Source organism: Camellia sinensis, unplaced genomic scaffold (genome assembly GCF_055761805.1).
Source record: "Camellia sinensis isolate YWXY unplaced genomic scaffold, ASM5576180v1 Unanchor4, whole genome shotgun sequence".
In the NCBI taxonomy this organism is placed as follows: Eukaryota; Viridiplantae; Streptophyta; class Magnoliopsida; order Ericales; family Theaceae; genus Camellia; species Camellia sinensis.
This window is the reverse complement of record NW_028129277.1, coordinates 16,140,001-16,144,655: the sequence shown is the minus strand read 5'-3', so window position 1 is coordinate 16,144,655 and position 4,655 is coordinate 16,140,001.

Below are 4,655 nucleotides of genomic sequence, written 5' to 3'. Positions count from 1 at the left end.
GCTTGCCTGCCTTGGCCGTGGCATGGCATGCTGCTGGCCTAGGCCTTGGCATGGCATGCTGCTGGCTTTGGCTGGGCTGCCTTGGCCGTGGCATGGCATGCTGCTGGCCTTGGCCTTGGCATGGCATGCTGCTGGCTTTGGCTGGCCTGCCTTGGCCGTGGCATGGCATGCTGCTGGCCTTGGCCTTGGCATGGCATGCTGCTGGCTTTGGCTTGCCTGCCTTGGCCGTGGCATGGCATGCTGCTGGCCTAGGCCTTGGCATGGCATGCTGCTGGCTTTGGCTGGGCTGCCATGCCCGTGGCATGGCATGCTGCTGGCCTTGGCCTTGGCATGGCATGCTGCTGGCTTTGGCTGGGCTGCCTTGGCCGTGGCATGGCATGCTGCTGGCCTTGGCCTTGGCATGGCATGCTGCTGGCTTTGGCTGGGCTGCCTTGGCCGTGGCATGGCATGCTGCTGGCCTTGGCCTTGGCATGGCATGCTGCTGGCTTGGGCTGGCCTGCCTTGGCCGTGGCATCCGTGGCATGGCATGCTGCTGGCCTAGGCCTTGGCATGGCATGCTGCTGGCTTTGGCTGGCCTGCCATGACCGTGGCATGGCATGCTGCTGGCCTTGGCCTTGGCATGGCATGCTGCTGGCTTTGGCTGGGCTGCCTTGGCCGGGGCATCTGTGGCATGGCATGCTGCTGGCCTAGGCCTTGGCATGGCATGCTGCTGGCTTTGGCTGGCCTGCCACGACCGTGGCATCGCATGCTGCTGGCCTTGGCCTTGGCATGGCATGCTGCTGGCTTTGGCTGGGCTGCCTTGGCCGTGGCATGGCATGCTGCTGGGCTTGGCCTTGGCATGGCATGCTGCTGGCTTTGGCTGGGCTGCCTTGGCCTTGGCATGGCATGCTGCTGGCCTTGGCCTTGGCATGGCATGCTGCTGGCTTTGGCTGGGCTGCCTTGGCCGTGGCATGGCATGCTGCTGGCCTTGGCCTTGGCATGGCATGCTGCTGGCCTTGGCCTTGGCATGGCATGCTGCTGGCTTTGGTTGGCCTGCCTTGGCCGGGGCATGGCATGCTGCTGGCCTTGGCCTTGGCATGGCATGCTGCTGGCTTTGGCTGGCCTGCCTTGGCCGTGGCATGGCATGCTGCTGGCTTTGGCTTGCCTGCCTTGGCCGTGGCATGGCATGCTGCTGGCCTAGGCCTTGGCATGGCATGCTGCTGGCTTTGGCTGGGCTGCCTTGGCCGTGGCATGGGATGCTGCTGGCCTTGGCCTTGGCATGGCATGCTGCTGGCTTTGGCTTGCCTGCCTTGGCCGTGGCATGGCATGCTGCTGGCCTAGGCCTTGGCATGGCATGCTGCTGGCTTTGGCTGGGCTGCCTTGGCCGTGGCATGGCATGCTGCTGGCCTTGGCCTTGGCATGGCATGCTGCTGGCTTTGGCTGGGCTGCCTTGGCCGTGGCATGGCATGCTGCTGGCCTTGGCCTTGGCATGGCATGCTGCTGGCTTGGGCTGGCCTGCCTTGGCCGTGGCATCTGTGGCATGGCATGCTGCTGGCCTAGGCCTTGGCATGGCATGCTGCTGGCTTTGGCTGGGCTGCCTTGGCCGTGGCATCTGTGGCATGGCATGCTGCTGGCCTAGGCCTTGGCATGGCATGCTGCTGGCTTTGGCTGGCCTGCCATGACCGTGGCATCGCATGCTGCTGGCCTTGGCCTTGGCATGGCATGCTGCTGGCTTTGGCTGGGCTGCCTTGGCCGTGGCATGGCATGCTGCTGGCCTTGGCCTTGGCATGGCATGCTGCTGGCTTGGGCTGGGCTGCCTTGGCTGTGGCATGGCATGCTGCTGGCCTAGGCCTTGGCATGGCATGCTGCTGGCTTTGGCTGGGCTGCCTTGGCCGTGGCATGGCATGCTGCTGGCTTTGGCTGGGCTGCCTTGGCCGTGGCATGGCATGCTGCTGGCTTTGGCTGGGCTGCCTTCGCCGTGGCATGCCATGCTGCTGGCCTTGGCCTTGGGGCTGGGCTGCCTTGGCTGCGGTTCTTATCACTAGACGTGCGTTGCGTGCGAAGGCGTGCAAAGGCGTGCGCGACCATGCGCGCAACACGCGCACCGTGGTCAAAAGACCACGCGCGCGGTATTCGCACAGGCCACGCTGCCCACGCCGCTGGCATGCCAGGCCAGGCTGCCCTGGCCGGCCGCATGCCAGGCCGCCCAGGCCGTGCGCATGCCAGGCCGTGCTGCCCAGGCCGGCTGCATGCCAGGCCGCCCAGGCCGTGCGCATGCCATGCCGTGCTGCCCACGCCGCGGGCATGCCAGGCCAGCTGCATGCCAGGCCGCCCAGGCCGTGCGCATGCCATGCCGTGCTGCCCACGCCGCGGGCATGCCAGGCCGGCTGCATGCCAGGCCGCCCAGGCCGTGCGCATGCCATGCCGTGCTGCCCATGCCGCGCGCATGCCAGGCCGCCCACGCCCGCGCGCATGCCACGCCATGCTGCCCAAGGCCGCGGCCAGGCCGCCCAAGGCCGCGCCCAGGCCGCCCAAGGCCGCGCAAGGCCGCGCCCAGGCCGCGCAAGGCCGCGCCCGAGCCGCCCAAGGCCGCGCCCAGGCCGCGCAAGGCCGCCCAAGGCCGCGGTCCAGGCCGCCCAAGGCCGCGGCCGAGCCGCCCCAGGCCGCAGCCCAGGCCGCGGTCGAGCCGCAGTGCATGTAACCCAAGGCCGCAGCCCAGGCCGCGCCCAACATGGGGCGTACCTGCCACTGCCTTGCCCTGGGCAAGGGAGGTGCCCCCCCCTTATAATAGCCTGTTAAGCCCTTTTCAATCTGGCAGGAGGAAACATCAAGCATGTTCGAGGAGTCATAATGGGGTTTTTTTAAAAAGTAATGGTTTTTTGCCAAAACTTTCAACATGAAAGTTGTAGGAAATAATTTAATACACCATAAAAAAAATTAAAAAAAATATTTTTTTACAGAAAATATTTTATTTTAATTTATTTCGATATTAATACTTAAAAAATAATAAAAATTAATAAAAATGTTCAAAAAATTATGGAAAAATTCCCATAATTAAAGGATGATTCACTAGTAATTATAGAAATTATTAAATTATTTTTTTCATTTTTTTTATTTTATTTTGATTTTTTTATGCCAAATAAGGGCTTTAAAAATTCGAAAAGCTACAGAAAAATTGCAAAAAAATAGGGAATGACATTTAAAATTGATTGTAGTGCATTTTTAATTGTGTTGCACGGTTTGGGTAAGATTATAAAAGAATCATGTTCAAAAAGATCGATCGAGGCGGTGGCACGCCATGGCCTTGGCCTTGGCCTTGGCCTTGGCCATGGCCTTGGCCATGCCTTGCACAGGGACTTGGCCTTGCCCACTGCCTTGGCCTTGGCTTTGGCCTTGGCCTTGGCCTTGGCATGGCATGGCATGCTCGCCGAGGCCGTGGCATGCCTTGCTGCTAGCCAAGGCCGTGGCGTGGCATGCTCGCCCAGCCCGTGGCATGCCGTGCTCGCCCAGCCCGTGGCACGCCATGTTGGCCCAAGGCATTGGCATGGCATGCCGGCCAAGGCATGCTGGCCAACGCTGCACAAGGCAGTGCCATGGCATGGCATGCTGACCAAGACCGTGCCATGGCATGCTGGGCGAGGCCGGGGCATGGCATGCTGGCCGAGGCCGTGGCTTGCCATGCCGCCACGGCCGTGGCATGCCGGGCAACGGACCGGCATGGCCCAGCCCGTGGCACGCCATGTTGGCCCAAGGCATTGGCATGGCATGCCGGCCAAGGCATGCTGGCCAACGCTGCGGCACGGCGTGCTGGACAAGGCGGTGCCATGGCATGGCATGCTGACCAAGACAGTGCCATGGCATGCTGGCCGAGGCCGTGGCATGGCATGCTGGCCGAGGCCGTGGCTTGCCATGCCGCCACGGCCGTGGCATGCTGGGCAACGGACCGGCATGGCATGCTGGCCGTGGCGGTGGCACGACATGCTGGCCAAGGCAGTGGCATGGCATGTTGGCCACGGCTAAGGCATGGCACGCTGTGGCATGGCACGCTGGCCAAGGCAGTCGCAAGGCATGCGGGCCGAGGCCGCGGCACGGCCCGCTGGGCAACGCGGTGGCATGGCATGCTGGGCAACGCCGTGGCAAGGCATGCGGGCCGAGGCCTTGGCATGGCATGCTGGCCGAGGCCGTGGCATGGCATGCGGGCCGAGGCCGTGGCAAGGCATGCGGGCCGAGGCCGTGGCATGGCATGCGGGCCGAGGCCGTGGCATGGCATGGCATGCGGGCCGAGGCCGTGGCATGGCATGCGGGCCGAGGCCGTGGCGTGGCATGGCATGGCATGTTGGGCAACGCCGTGGCAAGACATGCGGGCCGAGGCCGTGGCATGGCATGTTGGGCAACGCCCTGGCAAGCCATGCGGGCCGAGGCCGTGGCGTGGCATGTTGGCCAAGGCTAAGGCATGGCACGCCGGGCAACGCGGTGCATTGGCATGCTGGGCAGCGCGGTGGCAAGGCATGGGGGCCGAGGCCGTGGCATGGCATGTTGGGCAACGCCGTGGCAAGACATGCGGGCCGAGGCCGTGGCATGGCATGCGGGCCGAGGCCGTCCGTGGCATGGCATGCGGGCCGAGGCCGTGGCACGACATGTTGGCCAAGGCTAAGGCATGGCACGCCGGGCAACGC